The following is a 6,733-nucleotide window of genomic DNA, read 5'->3' on the forward strand; positions in this document are numbered from 1 at the left end:
TAGATAGTTGTATGTTATACTCTGATTATCAGGTACATGTTATGGGGCATGTGTCATATGTTGGCTTTGCGACACGTATTCGTGCCACTGCGATGACTCGTTTTATGTTTTGTATAAAAAAAAGAAAAAAAAAAGAGAGGGTAAGACGCCTTGAGAAAAGAGGGGTCCATGACTTACAAAATGTCGAGGTTATGTATCTCTTGGCGATGTGTGACATTTTAACACGCCCCCTCACGTGTGGCAACATTTGGCCAAACACGTTTTCAACCGAGAGGGAAAGGCCCATCATCGTCCAAGGAACCTGCTATGATATCATGTAGAAGTCCATGAGCCTTACTCACTCTCAAAAGATGCCTTGAGAGATGAGGGGTGTCCATAGCTTATAAAGTACCCAGATTATGTATCTCTTGGCGATGTGGGACACTTTAACATTGCTCGCATATTCTCAGTCAATCTTTTTTTCTTTTTTCTTTTTTCATTTTTTTTTCATTTTTTTTTTTTTTTTGTGTATAGGCTATAAATATGATGTGACCAAGTTAGCATGAATTTGTTCTTGTCTAGGTTATTTAGGAACCACAGGTAATACTTGATGGAAATCACCACCGAACACCAACTTTACCACCAAATGGCAAATCAAATTCATTTACATCTAGCTTGTAACATTTTATCTAAAGCTTCAATTGTTTGGTTTTTTGCCATTGGTGCTTCGTCCCATATAATTAGTTTTGCAAGACCACTTTGTTTGCTAACACAAGAAGTCATATTCTTTTCAACATCAAGCAATTTGACAGCAAGAAGATCTTCCGGTGAAACCAAGATGTGTATGTAGCTCAACTCTTCATAAAAAGTAATTTTGTAGTCAACCAAACGATAAGTATTTATATCTCTTGCCATGGATTCAAGTGTAGAAGCAATTAATACTTTGCAATACTCTAGTTCTAACAGCTGGTATAAGGCCCTTTGACTTCTTGAAATCCTTAGAGATGCTCTCATCGAATTGTTCCCATAATGCTCTAGGAATGCTAGGATTACAATAGACTAATATTGTGGCAGACAAATGATAATTTATTTATTTGTTCCCATTTATATTGTGGCATAAATTTCAAGGTGAAATTTCATCTTCCTTCTTGCTTTGATTTCCTTTTATTCCTTGAATTTTCTGTAACCGTATGGGTTCTTTGGGGTTGGATCTATAGATTGAAATCTTAGGGTTTTTATGGGTTATTGGCTGTGTTTATAATTTTAGGGTTATACTAAATGATAATAGAAATTGATTTGAGTGTTATTGAGAAATCTAGGGTTTCTTGGGGATTTTTAGGGTGTTGGCTGAATTGTGCTTATGTTTAATACACTGTGATGGGTTGATTTGGGGGTAGGAATTATTGTTGATAAATGAGATTGTTGATGGTTTCCTTGTGATGGCCGAATGGTGCTCTTTCTTGGGGTTTTGGTTTTGTTGATGCAAGCCCGTGTATAATACTCTAAAATGGATTGTTACATTTTACTTGAAGTGGAAAAGTAATGTTTTGGTAGAAATGTAAATCAAATTTGTGTTTGTAAATTAGGGATAATTATGTTGATTCATGATTAATGCTCCGTTATTGATTGTAGAATGTTTGGTTGGACTGGGTTCAGTTTTGGAAAGGAATTTGATAGATGATTGATGGAATTTTGGTAGTTTGATGTGAAGGAAAATCTTGGCATATTTGATGTTGTATTTTAGGGCTTAGCTTGATGATTGATATTTTGAGTTTAATAGAAATCAAATCTAGATTTAGGAGTTGTAAATTGAGTATTATGCTTATGGATAGGAGTTGAGGCTTTGATGGGTGAATTTTAATTAAGTTTCTATAGTGTTGTTTTGATGGAAATACGAAGTTGATTTTAGGGCTTTTGCTATGTCTTTGAGTTGATGTTTGATTTGTATGGTTTTTATGGGTTATATTTGAGAATTGATTTTCATTGAATATTGATGAATTGATGTTGGGCATTGGTGGAAATTGGATTTATCAATATCTCGAGATTAGTTACTTATGGGTTTTGTTTTGAAGTTTAGACTTGGTGACTCTTGGTATGGGCCAAATGTTGCTTGGATAGAGACTAAAGGTTATTGTGTTCTCTTTGGGAATGGTTGGATATAGGTGAGTGAATTGTGTTGGGTTAGAATTGTGATTTTTGATTATGGGTTTGATGTAAAGTTGATTATTAACCTAAGGATGGATGTTAGTGGGGATTGTGGAGAGTGTTGTTATTTGGTGGCTTCCTCTAGTAAACAAATACGTTATATAAAGAATTATAAGCTAATCTAATATGAGTTAAGTTAACATGTTAAGTAAGATTAGGTACTATAATCTGAGCGACTTGAATGGTTAGAAACTAATAAAGATAAGTATTAAATATATTAGTAATTTGTGTTTGGTGGGTAAGAAACGAATTAAAGCATAAACATAGAACCTAAGACTAATATTATAGGAGACCACTATTATGATGTAAATTATTCAAATAACCCCATGTTAATAAGTATAAAATTAGTTGGCTTATAGAAGCACATTGATGTAATAAGAATCCATTATGTAAAGACCAAGAAAATTAAATAGGAGATTTATCAATTAATAAATGGGGCTCATTAAATAGATGGGATTAATAAGTATATTTTAGGTAATAATTATTATAGTGGGTCCTAGTTGAATAAATAAATAATTACGTTAATAAAAATGTGGTTTGAATAAATGTGGGGATAAATTTTAATTGTTAAAAGATAGAAATAAAATAAGATGGGGTCCTCCTATAATTTTATTGTTGTGGGGTTTTTAATAAAAAGAAATCTTAGCTTGCCACATGTCACCATGGGATTGGCTAAGAGAAGATTTCATTATCCTCTTTCAACCAACCCCATGATGACACATGGCACCCTATCTCTTTTTCCCCCTTTTTTTCTTCCTTTCCCCTATCCGGATCCTCTCTTCTTTCTTTCTTTTTCTTCCCCCATCCGCACGCCCATCTTCCTCTTCTTCCCATTTTCTTTTCTCTTCTATTCTTCTTCTCCCTTTCTTCTTTCTTCTTCTTCGTCCTTCTGCTCGAGCGACCCACAGAGAGAGAATGAGAGAGAGATCGAGATCAGAGAGAGAGTCGAGAGTAGAGAGATGAGACCGAGAGAGCCGAGAGATTGAGAGTGAGATTGGGAGAGTTGAGGGAGATGGAGTCCGATCCTCCGGTGGGTGGCGCCGACGAGACCAGAGAACGCTGGCGACGCGATCTTCGACGAGCCCGTGAACCAGTGATGACCCGGGAGAGAGAACCCGTAACCCGAGACCCGTGAAACCCGACCCTCTAGGAACGTTTTTTCGGCGAGTTCTCCGGCAAACCAGAGCCGATTTCCGGCCTTGCTTCGGTAAGGTTTCTCTTTCCCTTGTCTTTGATTTTGGGTGAATTTCCATTTGGTTTGTTGTGGACCGAATGGGTTGATTGGTTTGATGTAGCTTGATCCTTGATATTTAGGTTTTGATTTGGGTTAATTTTCAATGGTTAATGTTTAAGATTTTTGGTTGCAAATCCGAATGGAGGTTTATTTGAGATTGTAGGGCTGATTTGGGATTTGATTTTTGTTGTGGCTTTGGTATGGGTTTCCCCTGTTTGGAGATGGATTATGGGTCTTTGGTATTTGATTTAATTCCTCTGTTTTGGAAATTGAATGGTAGAATATATGTATGTGATTTGATGATGTTTTCTTAATGTTTGTTGATGGAATTTGGTTGTGAATGGGGGCTGGTTTTGGGATTTCTTGTTGTGACCATGGGTGTTGAAATGGTGAATTTGTGGTGTTGTTCGATCGGCCTAATATGGAGAAAGGTTGGAATTCTGTTTTAGGGCTATTTTAATTGATATGATTCTTAAGCTGATTAGAGTGATTATGATAGTGTTGAATTGTTGAATGATGTTTTCTTGAGTTTCTTAAGTTTCTTGAATGATGTGGACAGCCCTATAGATATGGATTTTTAATAGTTGGTGGCCTTCTAAGTGTGATAGATCCTTGAGATGTTTTGTTGGAATGATGGGTTGTTGACGTTCTTGATTGTTGGAATTTTTGGATGGGCTTCCATGGTGTTTTAGTGATAGCCGAATGAAGTGGGTGATTTCGATGAGTGTTTTTGGTACAACCCCAAATCTGGTTTGAGTTGGTAGTTTAATGATAATTGGTTAATGGTGATTTGTTAGGGATTGAGTTTAATATTTGTGGTTGATCCTTGGTAGTCCTCAATGGCTATGGCTCATTGTATGTAAAGGAGGGGTTTTGATTGATCTTGATGTAAGGCTATGGATATTGAAGGTTTTGTGGTATGAGATCGATCTTGTTATGTAAATGAGTTGAAATTTGGCATGGGTTTGGATGTTTGGTTGTTATGGGCCGAGTATGTATGTGTTAACGTGAAATGAGATTTTAGTGATGACATCTTGGTTATGGTTTGTTGAATAAGGCTAAAATATGTTCTATGTTATGTTTATGAGTTGGATATTCTAGGTGTTGATGAAGTTGAATTGATTAAGGTTGATTATGATAAATAATTGAATTCCTTGCTATAGTTTATTTAGGTGTTTTGGTTATGTAATAATAAGATTTTAGATAATGTCCTTTGTAGAGTTGGGTTGTTTTGATTAGTCAAATGTTATAGTCCTAATAAGACCCTCGGGTAGAGATAGTAGTTATAAGTGAGATAAATAGATCATAGTCTTGGTTCTTGGTGAAAATGAGGAATGTAAATGAAAGCGTATAGGAGATGGATGGAATACACAAAGATTGTAAAATGTTAAATAAGGTTAAGTCCTAAACCTAAACTACTCGGATGTTAGTAAATGATAAAAATTAAGTATTAAAGTCAAATAATATCGGAACCTTATGATAATGTGACTTAATAATAGTAAGTAAACAACTATAAGTTTTATAGTGAATAACAATAAAGATAAACTAATAAATATAGTAAATACATCTTTGTATTAATAAACAAAGATATCATTTGAACCTGAACCTAAATGATAACCTAATAATAGTTTAGGATACCTAACCAGCCTTAGAAGCGGATTACGCGACGTGTGAGCACGCGGGTAGTCTATGTGTCATAGAGTATAGAGTTCCATAGCGTTGTCTAACGTTATGTGTATTTGCAGGGTCGTGTCATAATTGGAGACTTTAATTGGTTCTCCAATGTAGAGTTCGAGTCGTGAGTCCAATGCTGCCAGGTGAGCATTCTACTCATTGAGAAAAGATATTTTTGTGTATTTTATAGAAATGCAAATGATATATGATTTTCTTACTGAGCCAACGATATGTTAACATGTATGTTTTGGATGTTTTAAGTAGTTTCAATTATGTTGAAATATCAATGATGTTACGAAATGATGCATGAATGAAAGGTTTTGAATTGATTTGAAGTATCTGAATGTGTGTTGCAATTAGGATTTAATTATGCAAAGAAGAATGATGAAATTTCATGTTGATTGGTTCATGGTATTTGAAGAAAGCATGATTTCCAAAGAATAGGAATATAGAGTCAGAAAGCATGATTTGCAAAGAATAGGAGTATAGAGTTTGAATTGTAAGCATAAAGCATGAACATATAATAATGAAAGAGAGCGTAAGACTCATAATAATGAAAGAGAGCATAAGGCTCATAATAATGAAAGAGAGTGTAAGGCTTATAATAACAAAGAGAGCGTAAGGCTCATAATAATGAAAGAGAGTGTAAGGCTCATAATAACAAAGAGAGCGTAAGGCTCATAATAACAAAGAGAGCGTAAGGCTCACAATGAATAAGAAGACTATCATGAGCATGCATAGCATTGTTTAAATTGTGTGATATTTTCATGATAAGTATATTGTAGTTTTGCTAAACGTATTAGTATGCATAAGAGTCTTGATAGAAAAAGAACTTATGTATATTGGTATCGGATGGTTGCATGATTTAAATGCCATTGTTTTCTATAACGAATCTCCTACGAATAATATTAGCTGCCTAGTATGTTAAAATGTTTTCTATTTGTCAGTGTATGCTATATTAGCTATGGGGATTTTCAAAACAGAAGTTTATAAAATTGGTAGCTGTTATAGTGTACGCATGACTAAAAAGGAAAAGTTGGTTCTTTGCGAAAACTCAGTGAATAGTATACCTCTGAGGTCTTAGTGTAATTATTTATGCTAAGGCGGTGGGCTCATAATTCCACCTATACGAATGTGGCAAACCCCCCACAACCGTATAGATGATGTTCCTTTGGCTGCAGGTTTTCCGATCATAGTTGATAGCATTGCAAAAGGGTACTTGGGATGTTATGACTGAAGCACGCCGCAACGGTCGTAGTTGGTGGACTACGGGTTGTCCACTTGTTTATAGGTTTGGTTTATGGCTTGTGACATTTGTGTCACTTATTCTTGTAAAGCCATTTCCATTATGTATTTATATTGAGGAAAGACTTAAACAGATAGATGTAATATGGCACTTTGTTTATGATTATTTGTAATAGAAGTTTATGTTATGATTTCGTTATTTAAGTTTATGTTTTTCGCTACATAGATGAATAGATGTTATACTCTGATGTACCAGGTTTATATTATTGGGAATGTACCATATGTTGGCTTTGCGACATATCGTCGTGCCACTGTGATGATCCGTTTATATTTTAAGAGATTAAGAGTTATGCAAATGTTTTGTATATATATATATATATATATATATAAAAAGGG

The 6,733-nt window shown here is 34.8% G+C and overlaps 1 long non-coding RNA gene across 1 annotated transcript; it reads left to right on the forward strand.

Moving 5' to 3' along the window:
• Positions 1-5,037: 5,037 nt before the first annotated feature.
• On the forward strand, positions 5,038-6,531 carry LOC133869532 (uncharacterized). The gene is made up of 2 exons (XR_009900466.1): positions 5,038-5,235; positions 6,253-6,531. It is a non-coding gene; the product is annotated as an uncharacterized LOC133869532 (long non-coding RNA).
• The last annotated feature ends 202 nt before the right edge of the window (positions 6,532-6,733 follow it).

The sequence above is a fragment of the Alnus glutinosa genome, chromosome 5, assembly GCF_958979055.1.
Source record: "Alnus glutinosa chromosome 5, dhAlnGlut1.1, whole genome shotgun sequence".
In the NCBI taxonomy this organism is placed as follows: domain Eukaryota; kingdom Viridiplantae; phylum Streptophyta; class Magnoliopsida; order Fagales; family Betulaceae; genus Alnus; species Alnus glutinosa.